The 19,985-nt window shown below is 45.6% G+C and overlaps 1 non-coding gene across 1 annotated transcript; it reads right to left on the bottom strand.

The window, feature by feature from the left end:
* Window positions 1-17,692: 17,692 nt before the first annotated feature.
* Window positions 17,693-17,849, bottom strand: LOC115032669 (small Cajal body-specific RNA 16). Its single transcript, XR_003838299.1, has one exon.
* Window positions 17,850-19,985: the final 2,136 nt, after the last annotated feature.

Raw genomic sequence — 19,985 nt, 5'->3', positions numbered from 1 at the left:
CCTGGTGTTTCCTCCCATTTTGTTATTGACCAGTGGGATTAATATTACTCTTTACAGGCTGGAGAGATGGCTCAGTGATTAAGAGCACTGACTGCTCTTCCGAAGGTCCTGAGTTCAGATCCCAGCAACCACATGGTGGCTCACAACCATCCATAATAAGATCTGATGCCCTTTTCTGAGGTGTCTGAGGACAGCTACAGTGTACTTATATATAATAAAAAAAAATAAATCTTAAAATATATATATTACTCTTTACCCTGCTCATATTCCAGAGCCAACATGCACTGTTTTTTTCATCAGTGGACTTGTGTCTGCTTGATTAGTTATTCATGTATAGTGTAAGAAGGGCTACGATACAGAGAAATGGTTGTGGAGAAGACAGCCGTGCCAGCTCTGAACTTGACTTTCTCTCTCTCTCTCTCTCTCTCTCTTTCCTAGACAGTTTCTTTATTTACATTTCAAATGTTACTCCTTTTCCTGGTTTCCCCTCCAAAAACCCCCATACCCTCTCCCCCTCCCCCTGCTCACCAACCCACCCACTCCTGCTTCCTGGCCCTGGCATTCCCCTACACTAGGGCATAGAGCCTTCACAGGACCAAGGGCTTTTCCTCCCATTGATGACAGACTAGGCCATCCTCTGGTACATATGCAGCTAGAGCCACAAATCCCACCATGTGTACTCTTTGGTTGGTGGTTTAGTCTCTGGGAGCTTGGGGTTACTGGTTGGTTCATATTGTTGTTCCTCCTTTAGGGCTGCAAACCCCTTCTGCTCCTTTGGTCTTTTCTCTAACTCCTCCACTGGGGACCCTGTGCTCAATCCAATGATTGGCTGAGAGCATCCACCTCTGTATTTGTCAGGCACTGGCAGAGCCTCTCAGGAGACAGCTATATCAGGCTCCTGTCAGCAAGCACTTGTTGGCATCCACAATAGTGTCTGGGTTTGTAACTGTACATGGGATGGATCCCCAGGTGGGGCGGTCTCTGGATGGCCTTTCCTTCAGTCTCTGCTCCACACTTTGTCTCTGTAATTCCTTCCATGGGTATTTCGTTCCCCCTTATAAGAAGGACCAAAGTATCCACGCTTTGGTCTTCCTTCTTGAGCTTCATGTGGTCTGTGAATTGTAACTTGGGTATTCCAAATTTCAGGGCTAATATTCACTATCAGTGAGTGTATATCATGTGTGCTCTTTTGTGATTGGGTTACCTCTCTCAGGATGATATTTTCTAGTTCCATCCATTTGACTAAGAATTTCATGAATTCATTGGTTTTTGTTTTTTTTGTTTTGTTTTGTTTTTTCGAGGCAGGGTTTCTCTGTGTAGCCCTGGCTGTCCTGGAACTCACTCTGTAGACCAGACTGGCCTCGAACTCAGAAATTCGCCTGCCTCTGCCTTCCAAGTGCTGGGATTAAAGGCATGTGCCACCACGCCTGGCTGAATTCATTGTTTTTTTTTGTTTTGTTTTTTGGTTTTTTTTTTTGGTTTTTCGAGACAGGGTTTCTCTGTATAGCTCTGGCTGTCCTGGAACTCACTTTGTAGACCAGGCTGGCCTCAAACTCAGAAATCCGCCTGCCTCTGCCTCCCGAATGCTGGGATTAAAGGCGTGCGCCACCACGCCCGGCTGAATTCATTGTTTTTAATAGCTGCGTAGTACTCCTTTCTTCCTGCTCATCTTCTCGGGGGCATGAGTGCATAGGCAGGTAAGTAAAGGCATGCGAAGTACTTGCATAGATGGTTAAAACTTTCTGTTAACCAAACTAGTGACAGGAGCCAACTGGAAGGAATTAAAAACAAATGGCCCTGGCTGGTACATTCTCTCAGAGTCCTTGCTTTGCTCCTGAGACCCTCATCAGCTTCTGGATGTGACTAGCCCAGTCTTGAACCTAACCGTCCCACATCCCTGAGCCAATGTCTTCCTGTTATCTTTTGGGCACAGTACTGAAGAGTGAACCCAGGGCCTTGTGAATGCAAGTTAAGCACTCTGCCCCTGAGCTGTTAGCTCCAGCTCCCAGCCTAGCCCTTATATCTTTTGTGTGCCAGTCTCTTTCATAGATTGGGGCTTCACAAAGGTCCATACATGGGTTCACTCTTCCCTGTGTCACCTGACCCATCATGGTAGGCAGAGCAGACCTCATGGGATACCTCAGAACCACATAGCCCCGGTTGATTCGCACGGCATAGAACCCCCTTGGCTGTGACTTGAGGGCCTTATGTGACCTCAGTCAGCTTTTCCTGTGCCACCTGTCCTATCTTTCCTCTCAAAAGAGAATTCTGATGCACTTGCGCTTCGTGGCAGGAGCTCTGCAGGTATTTATTGAACAAATGAGCCTTAAATGGCCTTAATACTCATCCAAAGGGCAGCTTTATTTTCAGAAAAGCCAACATTAAAATATCATCTGAGAGAAGGGATATATTCAAGAGGTGATTGCTGAAATTACAAGGTGAGTTGACACAGGAAGTGTGTTTCCGGTCTTTAGCAACTGTCTGTAAAATCCAGGGGAAGAGAGGTTTAACCCCCAATCCGAAAATATTTCCCACCTCACTTCAGATCATTTCCTATCACGTTATCCCGATTTCCCCCCCACTTCTTTGCACTTCTCGAGATGTGCGGTTATGGTGTTGATCCATGTTCCCTCCCTCACTGGCCGCTTCTCACTTCCATTCACAAGCAGAGAATCGACCTTGCCGGCCCTGTTCCCTATACACACACACCCAGGACAAAGATTGTTCAGAAAGCATTAGCTCAAAAAGTGGATTTTAAGTGCTTAGAAATAGCCAAGATGAGTGCGAGGCTCAATGAAAGGTGCAGGCAGGCGCTTGCTTGTTCACAAAACCTCAGGCTGCCAAGCACTTTGGAGCGGAGTCATGAAGTGGATGGCGCCTCACCCAAGGGGCAGAGGAGGAATCGGATCCCCACTCACTTTTAGGAGACATCACAGACTAGACAGACACATGGCACTCAGGCTATGCAGAATCTTAGGATCCGTTGCAAAGATGGACCTTCAGAATGTGTCAAGATGTCTCAGGTAGGGACATCTTGGCCGGAGGGTAGAGATGCACCGGCTGTTGTTTTTGCTCCTAGGCCTGCAGGGAAGGATAGCCCTGACTTTACCCAGATTATCACTCACTCTGGGAAACCACTGTGCTAGTTGCTGTGGGTGGAGGAGAGGTGAAAGGCGTACCACTTCTTCCGAAGCTGAAGACCACCAGGTGACAGCAATGGACCAGGTGACAGCAATGATGGCTCCCAGACAGGATGAAGAGGATGGATGACAGGGAACAGGGAACGAGGAGCCCAAAGACATATACACAAGTTATATATACACAGGGAAGGTGGAGAGCCCATGTTAGCGGTGGGAGCAAGGAGGGCCCCTCTCCTATCATTCCTTCCACATCCCCCCTTCTCCTCTGATAAGGGGGAGAGGTTCCTCCTGTGTATCAACCCACCCTGGCACATCAAGTCTCTGCAGGACTAGGCGCATCCTCTCCCACCGAGGCCAGACAAGGCAGTTCAGTTAGAGGAACAGGTCAGACAGAGCCATATGGTGAGACTCTGCCTCAAAATAAATGATAGATAGATAGATAGATAGATAGATAGATAGATAGATAGATAGATAGATAAAACAGCCGGGCGTGGTGGCGCACGCCTTTAATCCCAGCACTCGGGAGGCAGAGGCAGGCAGATTTCTGAGTTCGAGGCCAGCCTGGTCTACAAAGTGAGTTTCAGGACAGCCAGGGCTATACAGAGAACCCCCCCCAAAAAAAAACAATAAATAAATAAATAAAAAACAAAAATAAATCTAAGCAAAATAAGACAAAAATAAAACTAAACATATACATTCCTAGTCATCATAATTGTCGGTGAATGTGCTGTACACGGATGTTCACAGCAACACCAACACAGTAGCCAAACAGTAGAGGCTGCCCAGCTGCCCATCAGGACACGAATGGATAAACAAAGGCATATCTGTAGTGTCCGCATACAGTGTAATACCATCCCTGCATAAAGAGATGAAGAAATGATACACACAGCAATGTAGGTAGCTTGTGGATGTTGTGCTAAGTGAAAAAGCCAGAGAAGGGGAACCGTGCACGATTCTACCTGTGGGAGGTACCCAGAGGGGTCGAATTCATAATGACAGACGCTAGAATAGCGGTTGTGGAGAGTTTGGGGACGAGTGGGGTGGGGCTGGGCAGTTGTTTTTTTAATGGATGCTAAAACCCATTCAGTTTGATATAAAAGGGTGGAAACCAAGCCAGCCTGAGCACCATAGGTGTTGATACCTGCAGCATACTTAGAACAATGTTGGCACATTGTAAAGAACTCAGTAAGATGACATTGGCACCCTAAGGTGCTGATCATCATTATTCCCCACCATCAAAAGGAAGGACAGTTTATAAGCTGATGTGACAAAAGTGTGGAGAGACATTAGTAAGTGAGGAAAAAGGGGCAAAATACACAGCAATACGAACAACATGTTGGCGTTAGTTTTAAGAAAAAGGATACACAAAAAATAATAATAGTAATAATAATAAATAATAGTAATAGTATACTAGGGCTAGAGAGGTGGCTCAGAGGTTGAGAGCACTGTCTGCTCTTCCAGAGGTCCTGAGTTCAAATCCCAGCAACCACACGGTGGCTCACAACCATCAATAATGAGATCTGGTCCCCTCTTCTGGCCTGCAGGCATACATGCAGGCAGAACACTGTATGCATAATAAATAAACGAATAAATCTAAAAAGATACACTATATCTATAGAGACAAATGGTAGACTCATGTGGCTACATATGTAACTACATCTATCTGCAAGCGTGCCATCCCATGTGCCCATGTACTAACCATCCGTGGTCAGACCAGTTTGCTGTGAAGTTGAGGGGACAGAATCTCATTGCACTCTGTGTCAATAGCAGCTCAGGAATGCATTACAAATGGTGTTCCTAGGTGTTGCCCAATACAGAAGGTTTGCTGACTTAGCACATGTGGCTAACATCCTTTGGGAGTATACAGCGAATGGAATAAAATCAGTTGCCTGTGGGCAAACAAGGTAGGGTGGCACAGGAGTGGGGAGACCCCTCACAGTGAAGCTTCAGTGTCCTCTCAACTTAGAATGATGCAAATGTGTACTGGAATAAGAAAAACTGGAAAAAGAGATGGATACACATATTTAAAGCTAATATATAAAAATAGTAGTGTGGGGAGGGTATGGGGAAGGATAGCATTGGAAATGTAAATGAGGAAAATACCTAATAAAAAAAATTAAAAAGAAAAAAAACAGAAAGAAAAAATAGCAGTGTGTGTTGAAGAGTTAGGGAAATACAGACAAGTACTGAGAAGTATGGAAGCAAGAACTACAATTATGCACGATGCTTTCTTCATCCTGACCCTGACCCCTGGTCTCTGCTTTGCTCTGTGTGCCTGTCTTGAGTACGTTGAAGATCTGGAGGGGAGGAGGCACAGGTGTGTCCACGCTTTTGACATGTCTGTATGACATTGTCATCTACAAACTTCATGCTTAAGAACCATGCAATTGGCTGGGTGGCGGTGGTGCATACTTTTAATCCTGGCATTTGGGAGACACAGGCAGGCAGATAGATCTCTGTGAGTTAGAGGCCAGCCTGGTTTACAGAGTGAGTTTCAAGACAGCCAGGGCTGTTACACAGAGAAACACTATCTTGAAAATCAAACAAACAAACAAACAAACAAACAAAACCTTGCAATTGAATTACCCAAAAGAGAAAGAAAAATCTCTCTCTCTCTCTCTCTCTCTCTCTCTCTCTCTCTCTCTCTCTCTCTCTCTCTCTCTCTCTCTCTCTCTCTCTCATACACACACACACACACACCCCAAAGCCCCTTATAATGTTTACCTAAGTTTACGTTTCATCTCAGGCAGTACTCATGACTACTCCCGGCTCATGTTAGCCTCCAGGAAGTGTTGCTAACAAACCTGGCCTGACACTTGCTTTGGTCAATAAAACTTTATTGGAACATATAGCCACACTTATTTAGTTTTGTATCTAAGTTTCTAGATCCTACTGCAACAGCACCATTTAGTCGTGATAAAGAACATGTGGTTCTCAAAACTCAAAGTATTGGGCAGGGTGGGCTGCCTCAGACCTGCTCTCCCAGCCAAGGCAGGGGGATCACCTTGAGTTCAGAGTGTATGAAACACTATAGGCTGATTAGGATCAGCCTGGTCTACATAGTTCCAGGACAGCTAGGGCTACATAGGGAAACAAGAATATTTGCTATTGCATTGTCCGTGGAGAAAGTCTACAGATGCTAATATAGAGAAAAGGATAGATTTTTGAGTGACCATGTCTGGGATTCAGGCTTAAGTGTGGGTATGTCTGGGGTCTCAGCACCATTCCTACATGGTTGTAGAAGCTTGATGGTAATGTGTATGAAACCCACCCTGCATCTTTTGTGGCTTCTGCTTATTAATTTTTCAGACAGTGTGAAGACCACAGCTATATTTTGGTTACTGCTTTCCTTTCATCTAACATTATAGCACAAGTAATTTTCTCCCTTCCTGAAATTATTCATAAGCATTTGCTTGCTCTTTCCTGTTGAATTTAACTTTTATTCTGGGTTTTATTAACAACTTGGGAAAGTAGAAAGAATAACATGATAACCACATATCTCTTCCATAAAAACTGGTAGCATTCGGTCTTAGTGATTTCCTCTACTCTGTTGCTGAAGAAGTTTAACAAAATTGCAGATACTATGACATTTTTATTGTAAATGCATTTTTTTCATATAACTTGAAATCAATTTTTTTCTTTTTTCTGTCTGTCTTACCTATCGATCACCTATCTATCTATCCTTCCATCTGTCGGGCAATGTCTCACTGTGTAGCTCTGGCTAGCCTGGAACTAATTGTGTAGATCATGTTGGCCTGAAACTCACATCGCTCCACCTGGGTCTGCCTCCCAAGCAGTGGGAATCAATGCGTGCACCACCATGCCCAGCCAATAACTCCTTGATAACCACTGACACCCACTCTGTGTACTTGTTTCTCAGTTGTTCCCCATACTTCTTTCACATGATTTCTTCAAACCAGGGTCTACTCAGGAGCCAGTCACTGCTTCCGAAGATCTCATGTCCTTTTAAAGCTACATCAATCTGTCATCCTAGTCCCCAGCCAACTCTCTCCAACCCACTTTCTTTGTGTATATCCTTGACTTGTGAATGAGGCAGGCTAGATGGACAGTCTACTAAGTAGTTGAAGGCACCAGGATACGTAAACCCGTTTCCTTGATTCTGGATATTTCAGTGGAGTCCTTAGCACAGACAGGGCCACAAAGGACTTCTTAAACTTTCAATTGGCATGAAAATAAATTTACACAATTCTTTATTACAGTTATTAACCTCCTTCTTCCCTTTTTTTGTTTGTTTTTTGTTTTGTTTTGTTTTGTTTTGTTTTTTGGAGACAGGGTTTCTCTGTGTAGCCCTGGAACTCACTCTGTAGACCTCGAACTCAGACTCAGAAATCTGCCTGCCTCTGCCTCCCAAGTGCTGGGATTAAAGGCATGCACCACACGTCTGGCTTCCTTTTTCCTAATTCATAGACTTTTTTTTTTTCTAATTCATGATCTGTGGCATCACCTGACGCCTTCCTAGGGTCCCTCTGCTTTTTTCAGGAACTCAGTTTTGTCACTAAGTAGGGTGGGGACTGCTCTAGGCAAACTAGCTCTTTTGTTTTGTAGATAGCATCTCATTCCATAGCTCAGGCTAGCCTCAAGCCCAGAACAATCCTGCCTCAGCCTGGAGTGTTGGGCCTACAGGTATGAGCCATCATGCTTGGCTTCAACCTGTCTTCTTTTGTTCAGATAGAGTGAGCCATGTCATACTGCCTCCTCCAGTCATCCCGCATCTCCTCACCCTGCCAAAATGCTGCCCACCCCGAAGCGCCCCGCCCCCCTCCAGTGAACCTATTCTGGATGCTCTCTCTCTGTCCCTGGTCCTTCCTGCAGATGTGGTCCCTCTGCTTCTGTGCCACTCTGGTGATGTCACCGCTGCTGGGTTGTTGTTAGCTGGCCACTGTTCTTCCTGTTACATCTCCTGTCCTGGAGAATGGGAACTAATGATCTCAAGTCTGATGTCTGCCGGGCCTCACTGACAGGAGAAGCAAACACGTGAAAAAGCAGAGGGTTGTGAGGTCAGAGTTAGCCACCCTCGTGAGAAAGCTGGGTGGCCCCAGGCACGTCATTGTCATTGTCCCTTTATAAGCCCCCATCAAAAAGAAAGCAAGACCTACTAAGGCCGACCTGGACTCCTAGGTCTGGACTAAGGAGGCTGGGCAGGAGGATAACAAATTCAAGACTTGCCTAAGCTACAGAGTGAGTTCCTGGCCAGCCTGGGCAAATTATTAAGACCCTTTCTAGTTTAGTGGTGAGTGCTTGTTCACACATAGAGAAAGAATAAGATGACAGCCACTTGTTAATAAAAGGACTGTGTGAATTTGTACTTAGGACTACAGGAAACTGAGAAACAGAGGCAGGACACCAGTGTTTGTCATAATAAAACCAATGTCGGGTGAACAACACCCCACAGGACTTGTTCACAAATGATAAGAAACAAAAAGGATACAATCTTTTTTTTTTTTTTTTTTTTGGGTTTTTCCAGACAGGGTTTCTCTGTGTAGCCCTGGCTGTCCTGGAACTCACTCTGTAGACCAGGCTGGCCTTGAACTCAGAAATCCACCTGCCTCTGCCTCCCAAATGCTGGGATTAAAGGCATGTGCCACCACTGCCCGGCCAAGGGATACAATCTTAATTGAAGTAAAAATAATATCCCAAGATGAGCTAAAGACCATCAAAGTGTAAAAATGGAAGCAAATAGCCTCATAAATAAACTAGGTGACGTTAAGAAGTGAGGTATTAAAATGTCCCTATCCTCCGACGCAGGTTGAAGTATGATATTCAGTCTTGGAATATCTTCAGGAGTCCCAGGCAAACTGTGAAGCTGGAATGCGTGACTCCGATGCCCAACTCGGTGCTGACAGTGGCCCTTGTTTGTGATGACAGCCTAAACCGGCAGCAGGGCAGTGCCGATCTCTTTGAGAGCCACAGGTAGCTGAGAAAGCAATTTGAAAGGTTAAGATTGCTTTTCAAATACACAGTTAGATTAACCTCCGACACCAGTATTGAGCTTTCAGTGGGTGCTGTGTGTTGGCACGATATAAATGAAGACTGTGGAATTGTGAAACATGAATCTTTTTCCTTGTGTGAGACCAATTTTCATTTCCGGAAACATGGCAGGATCAATACACTTATTGAAAAATAACTAAATATTCTGGCATCAAAATAAATCCTTCAAGGGCCTCAGAGAGTGAATGACTGATGACATGAGGGATGTGTACCTGGGATCAAGTTGGAGCATTTGCTGAGCCCAGTGAACTTGACCTTTGACGTTGATGTCCTCAGAAAAAAAAGTTTGAAAGGTGATCTTCCCACATAAATGTGGAACATCTTAGAGTAAATTTAGAACCTTCAAAAATCACAGTCCCTTAATTTACACTGATGTATGGTGTACACGTGTATACCTGTGAGTGTGTGTGTGTGCGCGCGTGTGCAGAGATTACCTCCAAACAGTCAAACTACAAGCTATCTGTGATGCTTTCCATCAATTTATGGCAAAAGAAATCTACCCAGTGGGTGACCTGGATACCCCAAGGGAGGAGAATGTAACTGGAGTGGCCCTGAGACACGGCAGAAACAAAAGGAGGGCCTTTATAGAGAAAACCAAATTTATCCCAGGCTGCAAAGCATCCGACGACCACAACATCAAGGAAGACTCTCAAAGTTAAATGGCCGAGAGAAAGAAATTAACTAACCATCCATCAGAATAAAGCACTTAAGAGCTAAGAGTGGGAGGTGGGAGAGAAGCCGGGGCAAACCTGCAGAATTCTGCAGTGGTAAGATAAGGCACTAGCAACGGGTGCCTAATACGTTTGCAAAAAAAATAAAATAAACTTCATTCACAGAAGTATACACAGGAAACCATAGGAATGACCAAGTGGTTTAAAAAAGAGTCATAAAAGAACCAGAAAACAAAATAATAATGGAGCAGTGGTGGCGGGGATGGGGTGGGGGATGGGGAGTGGGATGGAGGGGGAGGCAGTTGGGAATGGATGGTCCTTCAGTTAAGAGCACTTGGCATTCTTCCAGAGGACCCAAGTTCAGTTCCCAGCACCCACATCTGGTGGCTCGCAGCTGCCTGGGAGCCTGATGTTCTCTCCTGGCCTCCACAGGCACCTGTACTCCTACACATACCCCACATATAGACACATGCCCCTACACATCACTAAAGCACAGTAAAGAGAGATCCTAGATGATCACTGTAGGACAGATCTCTTAGAGTAAATCCGTATGAAGATCTGTCTCTCTAGCCACCCACCCCTCCCTCCACACCAGTGCATTTTCACACACCACAGAGGATATTTTAAGAAACAGTGGGGAAGCCCGGTGTGGTGGCACACACCTTTAATCCCAGCACTCGGGAGGCAGAGGCAGGCGGATTTCTGAGTTCAGCCTGGTCTACAAAGTGAATTCCAGGACAGCCAGGGCTACACAGAGAAACCCTGTCTCGAAAAACAAGAAAGAAAGAAAGAAAGAAAGAAAGAAAGAAAGAAAGAAAGAAAGAAAGAAAGAGAGAGAGAGAAAGAGAGAGAGAGAGAAAGAGAGAGAGAGAGAGAGAGAGGAGGAAGGGGAAGGAAGGAAGGAAGGAAGGAAGGAAGGAAGGAAGGAAGGAAGGAAGGAAGGAAGGAAGGAAGGAAGGAAGGAAGGGAGGAAGGAAGAAACTTTTAATTTTTTGTATTGCACTTATTATCGCGTGTCTGAGCGCCGTGGCACACAGGCAGAGGTCAGAGGGCAGAATTTGGGAGTCAGTTTTCTCCTTTCCCTGTGGTTCAGGGCTCAGATGCAGGGCATCAGGGCTCTCGGGACAAATACTTTTCCTCATTGAGCCATCTCGCTGAGCCAAGGACTCGGGCTGTTTTTCAAAATGTTTTCGACAACTTTCTGCTCATTAGCGGCTGCCAAAGCGCAAAGACAGCGCGTATTGCCTTCAATGCGGAGCGAGGAAATGATTGTCATGTTCAATTCGGTACCCGTACTGACGGGGTGAAGTGTCATTTTTAGACACAACCGGGGAGAATTTGGTCTTCACAGAAGAACCCTTCATCTAGATGAAGGTGTGAGGGGCAGGAAAACAAAGGGTGCAAGCCAAGTCTGGAAGGAGCAACAGTAATAGGTTTGAGAGACACCGGGAGAGAAAATGTAGCTAGCCCCCAATGCACAACAATGACATCTGCATCAGGGCGGAATATGCGGAGCTTAACAATCAGCCTGTCTCTGCTTCCCAACTGCTGGAATTAAAGGGTAAGTCACTGGTTTACACCACGGGAGGTTTTCACATATTTCCTAATGTTCCTAATATAATATTGGGCATTATATTAGGCACCAGAAATACAGAGTTTAATTTACTATATATTAAGGAACTATAAATATAATAAATAAAGCCAGGCATGGAGGCTCACACTTGTAATCCTAGTCCTTGGAAGGCAGAGGCAGGAAGGTTGTGAGTCCAAGGCCAACATGGAGTACACAACGAGACTGTCTCAAAAAACCAAAACCTAACAACTGTAATAACAAATAACACTTGACTGAGTGCTTGCAACTTAGTGTTCTATAACTCCCTCACTTTACAGAAATCACCTCATTTAGCCCAAAGACCATTTCATATATTGTTTCATATTTTGTTTGTTTTGTTTTGTTTCTTGAGACAGGGTTTCTCTGAGAACACTGGTTGCCCTGGAGTGCACTCTGTAGACCAAGCTGTCCTCAAACCTCAAATCTGCCTCTGCCTCCCGGTTCATGATGTGAACACCTGGATCCAGATGTGCCTGAAGCTCTCCCATTATCTAGACTTCTCGATTAAACGATCTCAAGTTGGGATCTCTCATACTTGCAGAAGAAAAGAAACCAACCCTAGCTAGTATAGAGACACAGCATCCGACCCTGTCACTATTGTGCCAGTTAAGTGAGAGGGTGATGGCACACAGAGGCATCTAAATTATACCCAGGGCACATGTAAGGCGAGATGGTCTTGCTTTCTTCCCTTCCCCATTCTTTTTCTGAAGCCTCAGCATCGGAGAGTCATGTTGGCACGGTCCCAGTCATCGGGCACAAGAATTACACCCAAGGTCATGAACAGTGATGGCAGAGCTGTCATCTCCAGGAAAGGACAACAACAAACAACAGTTACTCCAGTTCTGGAATACAACACACCGCAGGCTTGCAAAGCCCTTGTAGCCAAATTAAATCTGACATCACTCCTCGGGTTGACAGAGCACCATGGCAGCTTTTCCAATAGAATGATCCCAGATACCCGAGGGCGCTGTCTCTTGTGGGTTAGCATCACCTCCTCCACTCCAGCTCTGCTAATGGTGATTGAGCCTCTGAGATCACGGGATGAAGAGTAACAGACACGGAGAACTCGGGGTGCTCACACAGGAGCCCAGAGAAGCCAGGAGCTCAAACATAACCTTGAGTTCAGCCCCAGGGCCCTGCAGCCATTGTACTATCTCCATTCCTTGGCCAAGGTCAGAAGGAATCCACAGGGTCCCCGCTAGGCCACTTCAGAATCAGCACATCGGTTGATGAGCACAGCAATGTTTTTTAAACAAAGGTACGCTGGCATCAAGGTCATCACAAAAGGTTGTGACTGTTCCTCTCTGCCAGAAAGGACACTGGCCACATCTGGGCAGAGGTGTGACAACGTACTCATTCAGGACATAAGTTGATGCCCACACTGCTTAGCTCCCCACCACAGGACACTTGATCCTTCTCCATCGTTAAAGGTGACCATTACACTCTGCTGAGCAGGGTGAGGTCATCTTTCCTCTCGAGAGAAGGGACATAAAAGGAAAAAGAAAAGGAATTTTCTCCCCTTGATAAATCCAAAGCTGTAATAAAGCAGAATTTAGATATTTGGTGAATAATTCATGCTTATGCAAAAGGGGAGAGAAAAAAAGACTTTCATTATCCTTCGTGTCCCTCTTCCTAAGTCCTAGAATCCGATTCCTGGATGGAGGTAGACTGAGATCTAGAGGGGGTTTGCCAGCTGGCCCTAGGGAGTCCCTCTTGTCACTGCCACCTCTTCAGTGAGCTTTGAGTGGCTCCCCAAGCTGATGCCAGGATAGAGACAAAGGCCAAAGGCAGAAAGAGTCAGCTTCAGTAGCTGCGTGGACTGCCCTCCCTTAGGAACCTCAAGACAACATTGTCACCAACAACAAAAAGCAAAGGAAAAAAAAAAACCAGAAAAGGAAAAGAAGGTCGGAGAGAAAGCCCAGTGAGTAAACTGTTTGCTGTGCTAAAATCCAAACCTCAGTTCAGATGCCAGCACCTATGGGGACATTCTAGGCACAGTGCTACACATTTGTAATCTCAGGGCTGGGAAGCCAGGCATGGGCAAATCCTAGAAGCCCACTAAGCAGCCAATCAGCTAAAACAAGTGCGGGGTTTACTGAGAGAGCATAACTCAAAAAATAAGATGGCAAACAATCAAGAAAGACACCTAACGCTGACTTTTGGCCTCCACACGCACGCACACATGGGCTACTGCAATAGAACACACGTGTGCCTTCACACATCCGACACACAGAGCATTAAACCAAGAGCTCAGGTTTGTGCCATGTACAAAAACTATGGCTATTTTATTTATTTACTTTACTTTATTTTAAATTATGTACATACGTGTGAGGGTGGATATGTATGTGCATATATAGAGGTCAGAAGAAGGCTTTGGACTCATCCCCTGGAGCTGGAGTTACAAGTGTTTGTGAACCACCACGTGATAAAGGTGCTGGGAACCATATTGGGGTCCTCTGCCAAAGCACTATGTGTTCTTACCCACTGAACCATCTCTCCAGCCCCCTGGAATTAGCTCAGAATGAGTTATAGAGTTAAACGTGACGTTCAATGCTATGAAACTTCAGGATGAAATACAAGAGCAAAACAGTCCATTTTCCCATTTGTTTGTTTGAAGCAGGTCTTATTAGGCTACCTGGGCAGGCCTCGAACTCCTGGACTCACGGGATCCTCCTCCCTCAGTCTCTACCAGGGGATCCAGATCCACTTCACTCCACTCCATTCAGCTGATAGCAGTTCCCTAAAAAGCCCATCAAGGGTACATTGGGAGGCTCTAAGCATACAGCTGAGTTTTGCATTTTGACTTGGCATTGAGCAATCTTGCTAAGCTTGTCTGTTATCTGGAGTTGCTTATTTTTGCAGATTCTTTTGACTTTTTAAATGTAGACAGTCTTATTTCTTCTGTTATAATCCACATACCTTTTTCTTGCCTTATTGCATTAGCAATATTGAACTCACCTTAAGCCCTGCTTTAGTAGTTACGGTTTCTTTGGCTCTTAGTGTCTAAATTTGTAGCAAGAGGGAGACACTCTCCTGTCTCAGGGGCAACTTGCAATCGAACTTTGACTTCTAAGGCCCTAGGATTCCCTTTGAAGAAAAGCTGAAGCCCAGGGTCTCAGAGTCGGTCCCAGGATGCATACCGTAAGGCCCGGTGTATGTCTTCTAACACTTCATCTTTCTTAGAAGGCAAAATGTTAGAAATGGCCGCACAATCTGTGGTGGTTTGAACATGCTTGGCCCAGGGAGTGACACTATTAGGAGGTGTATAGCCTTGTTAGAGGAAGTGTGGCACTGTGGGAGTGAGCAACGAGACCCTCCTCCTAACTATGTGGGAGCCGGTCAGCCTTCTAGCAACCTTCAGATGAAGATGTAGACCTCTCAGTTCCTCTTACACCATGTCTGCCTGGATTCTGCCATGCTTCTGCCTTGATAATGGATTGAACCTCTGACCCTGTAAGCCAGCCCCAATTAAATGTTGTCCTTGCAAGAGTTGCCTTGGTCATGGTGTCTGTTCACAGCAGTCAGACCCTAACTAAGATACAATCCAACCTCCTCATATAGGTGCATACATAGCTGTGCCAAATCAGGCAGGCAAGCAGTCCCAGCAAGGGGCTGCTGAGTTTTTATTCTTGATGCAAAGGGGTCCTGTGCCCCACTCTGAGCAGTCAGAGCTCAACCTCACATTCCTTTGCGACTGGCTAAATGAAAGCGGCACACTGATGCTTTTGAGAACAGGATGTAACCCCGGGCACATCCCTTGACCTTAGAAAAATGCTGACTCTGGGAGGGCCCGCTGCCGGAGGTGCCTTTAAAGCTCTCTCTAAAGATGAAGCTTTCTTTGTCTCATTTAACCCTTTGCTAGAAATGACTGTACCTTTCTTTCTCTCTCTCTTTCTTCCTCTCTTTCTTTCTTTCTTTCTTTCTTTCTTTCTTTCTTTCTTTCTTTCTTTCTTTCCTTTCTTCCTTCCTTCCTTCTTTCTTTCTTTCTAGATTTATTTATTTATTATATGTAAGTACACTGTAGCTGTCTTCAGACACTCCAGAAGAGGGAGTCAGATCTCCTTACGGATGGTTGTGAGCCACCATGTGGTTGCTGGGATTTGAACTGAGGACCTTCGGAAGAGCAGTCGAAGCTCTTACCCCCTGAGCCATCTCACCAACCCATGACTGTACATTTCATTTGCATTTCACACTCCCTTGGTGCCTTGTCCTTGGGGTGTTTGTTTGTTTGTTTTGGTTGTTATTTTAAAGATTTATTTATTTATTTATTTATTTATTAATTATATGTAAGTAGCTGCCTTCAGACATTCCAGAAGAGGGAGTTAGATCTCATTGCGGAGGGTTGTGAGCCACCATTGTGAGGGTTGCTGGGATTTGAACTCAGTACCTTCGGAAGAGCAGTCAGTGCTCTTAACTGCTGAGCCATCTCTCCAGCCCAATCCTTGTTTTTTTAAGAGAGATTTATTTTTAAGTCTATGCACATGAGCACAGTTCTGATAGACGCTAGGGTAGGGATTTGGTTCCACTGGAACTGGAGGTATGGGCAGTAAGCCACCTGATGTGGGTGACAATCACTGAACACAGGTCCCCTGCGAGGACAGTGACTGCTCTTAATCACTGAGTCGTGTCTCCAGCCCTGACACCTATTCCGTTTTTAGTCCCAGAATTTTGAAGCCTCAGCCAAAAATTGAGACATCCTTTGATATTCAATACTGACATGTAAAACAAACAAGGAAAATTAATCTCAGAAAGTTTACATAACCTACCTGGGTCATATAATTAAGAAATGGCATAATTTGAACTTGGATCTGTTGGGAAAAGAAAGACTGTTCTTTCTTCTGGACTATACCGCTACAGCTAGGGGAAAGCTGGGCAGGGTTTGTCACACTGTGTGCAGACACAGGATTGCGTGGTGTGAAAGAATTCTCAAGTTTCCTTCATCCATCTAAAAGACCAGACTGTGGCAAATGAGAGAGCGGTGTTTCGTGTGTCCTCCAAATGGCCGTGGAACGACATTCCTCCCAAGTCCTGAAGCAGGTGCAGAGGTCAGAGGCCACCAGTCTTTAATTATCAGCCCTGGCCTCCTGGAGCTTATTTGAATAATTCCGACTAGGAGCCAGAATTGCCAATATGCACTTAAGTTTTTGTCTACAAAATTATCTTAGGTCATGGAGCCCAATCCAGTTTGCTTCTGTGACTCCTTCAGAACACCTGGGAGTCATTCTGAGGGAGGAAGGCGAAGCCCAAGCAAATGTTCAAGATGGAAACAGCTGGTGTTATAGCCCAGGTGAAGAGAACCAGGTGCCTGGCCGTCCTCCACGACCCTTGAATGAAATCTCGCTTACATTTTCAAAATATTAATTCTTCTAAGGGCTAGAACATTTGAATTATATAAAGGTACCTCAAAATGTCATTCTTGTGGGGCTGGAGGGATAGCTCAGCAGTTAAGAGTGTTGGCTGCTCTCCCAGAGGACCCAGCTGTGATTTCCAGCACCCACGTGGTGGCTCACAACCATTTCTAACCCCAGTTCCATGGGATCCAGCTCTCTCCTCTGGCCTCACAGACATGCATGTGGTACACAGAGATACATGCAGACAAAATACCTACATACATAAAACAATAAGATAATAATAACATTTAAATGCCATTCTTGGAGAAATGCCTTCCAGAATAGGAAACATTTAACAAACCTCTGCCTCCAGTGTTCATAGTTACGCTATTCTTTGTTTGTTTGTTTGCTTGTTCATTTGTTTGTTTGTTTGCTTTTCCAGACAGGGTTTCTCTGTGTCACGCTGGCTGTCCTGGAATTTTCTCTGTAGATCAGGAAGGCCTCAAACTCATAGAGATCCACCTGCCTCTGCCTCTGCCTCTGCCTCTGCCTCTGCCTCTGCCTCTGCCTCTGCCTCTGCCTCTGCCTCTGCCTCTGCCTCTGCCTCTGCCTCTGCCTCTGCCTCTGCCTCTGCCTCTGCCTCTGCCTCTGCCTCTGCCTCTGCCTCTGCCTCTGCCTCTGCCTCTGCCTCTGCCTCTGCCTCTGCCTCTGCCTCTGCCTCTGCCTCTGCCTCTGCCTCTGCCTCTGCCTCGTGCAGGATTAAAGGTTTATGCTGCCACCACCACCACCTAGCAGCTACATAATAAAATGTAGATATAAAACAGCCCCAAACTCACAGAGATCTGCCTGCCTCTGCCTCAGTTGCCAAGAGTCCATGTTGTGTTGTGTGTGGTTTCAATTTCATTTTGTTTTGTCTTCTTTTTTTTTTTCTCCTGTTTGCAGTATCATGCATGACCACCAAACTGCTGCTAGGATATCCACACCTGTTACTGCAAATTCTAACCCCAGGGAAGACGATCCTCCTCCTCTGGGATTTTACTTTAGGTCAAAGTAGGGCTATCTGGCTGTTTTGTCTTCCTTGTTTCATCTGTTTTGATTTCCATTCTTGTGGTTTTGTTTGAAATAGAGAGAAAGAGGAAGCATACACAGTGGGATGAGTAGGGAAGTGGGAAAGATAGGAGGAGTTGGGGGAGGAGCCCTGACTCTCCCTTCTCTGTGTGTCCCTCACAAGAGCAGGAACTACGGTGCCATTACAAGCCATTCTGTCCCTGACACACAGACTGGCCCTGGTACATGGTCGGCTCTTCATAAATATTTAGTGAATAAACTAACCAGTCTTGGGCTGGAGAGATGGCTCAGCGGTTAAGAGCACTGACTGCTCTTCCAGAGGTCCTGAGTTCAATTCCCAACAACCACATGGTGGCTCACAATTGTCTGTAATGGGATCTGATGCCCTTTTCTGGTATGTCTGAAGAGAGCTACAGTGTACTCATATACATAAAATAAATAAGTCTTTAAAAAAAATCAACCAGTCTTAAGCCTACGTCTGTAATTCAAATTCTTATTATTCTCCAAATATCCTACAATACAGCCAAAGCAAGAGCTCAGAAGCCAAACAAATCTAGGTATCCAAGCGTCTGGGATCGTTGCTCTCCTTGGCTTTCCTCCCTGTCACAGAAACGCCTGAGAGGAACTACTTGAGAGAGACAAGACTGGTTTTGATTTACAGCTGCAGAGGTCCATGGTCCATGATCACTTGGCCCCATGGCTTTGGACCTGAGCCAAAGCTGAGCATAATGATAGAGTGTGGCCAGAGAAGACACAAGATAGACCCCTCCAAGCTACCTCCATTCCCTACTTCTTACTGGGTCTCACTTCCTGGAGTATCAGCTTCTCTCCAGTAATGACCAAAAAATGGCGAATCCATCAATGGATCAATCCACTAATGCAGTCAAAACCTTTAAGTTCTTATCACTTCTAAAAGTTCCACCTCTGAACACTGGTGGGTTGGAGCCTTAAGCCTTTGGGAGAGCTGCTTCCTAATCAGGCGGTAATAGTTCCATTGGTCTCTGCTTAGATGGTTTCTGACCATCTGGAAATCTGAGCAGACGCTGGCTCATCCTTTGAGGCAGGCTAACATACTTTGTCTTTATGTCCAACAGTCCCAGGCCCTCAAGCCTTGTGTTCCATAGCACCCCAAATAGTCTTTTGTGGTTGCACCCTAAAACCATTTATCTACTTTTTCCCTCTTGCACCAGAGGAACTGATTGGCTTCTCTTAAGTCCCCCTGAATCATCAGAGCTACCAAGTGTGAGACACTGTGCTTGGACTATTATAGGTGATAATTGAGAAATAAACAAACAAGGAGCCATATACTGAAGGATCAACCTACAGACGGATGCATGCGTGCATAGATGCATGGGTACATGGATATGGATTACATACAGGCAATATGAATCGAATTAGAGAGGGAGGCAGCTATCACCAACTGTTCAGACCTGGCAGTGAGAAAGGCAAGAGAATGGTGGCAGAGGCTGTAGTTAGTGGAGAGAGTAGGGAATGGTACCATCAGAATGCCCAGCCGTTATCCCTGAGGCACACTGCAGTACTTTCTGAACCAACGCAAACAGCAAGTCTTCGAACGAGGAGGAGCAGCTTCGGGTGCTCAAGAGCCCCCCACGCCCAGCCTGGTACAAGCATCTCCTCCTACTGAGCCTGGACCAGCTCTGAAAATAGTGTTCCACTTTTCTTCCTCATCATTTTCCCTTTGACATTCAGTCCCCCTCAGTCTACTTGTAACAGGAGCATGCTTCATCATGACTCCTAGGCATACCTGTCTCTTCCACCTGGTCAGAATGAGCTGTGCACTCTGGACCTTGTTCAGCCCCTGGAGCTCCTTGCTCTGTTTAGTTGCTTGCTGTGTCTGCAGCCAGGTCCACTTGGTGCATAGCCTTCCTCCTTGCCCCGTACATGGTAAGAAATCTTAGGTCCCAGGGGTACACCTCTCTTCTAGGTCTTTCTTACATGGCAAGCCACTTTGAACCCTGGATTCCTAGGATCTGTAGGGAACGGTAAATTCAGAAACAGGTAGAGCAAAAAACGTGGCCTATGGAATTATTTCCATGAACAGATAAGGAGATTGGTTGAACAGCTCTCTAAGGCCCATCAGCTGCCTAATACCAGACCCAAGCCCCATGAGAGCTATCCAGTCACCTCCTGTGAG

Source organism: Mus caroli, unplaced genomic scaffold, assembly GCF_978045245.1.
Source record: "Mus caroli unplaced genomic scaffold, Mus_caroli_1 scaffold_13, whole genome shotgun sequence".
Taxonomy (NCBI): domain Eukaryota; kingdom Metazoa; phylum Chordata; class Mammalia; order Rodentia; family Muridae; genus Mus; species Mus caroli.
Note: the sequence above shows the minus strand (reverse complement) of the source record. Positions and strands in the feature narration are given on the sequence as shown.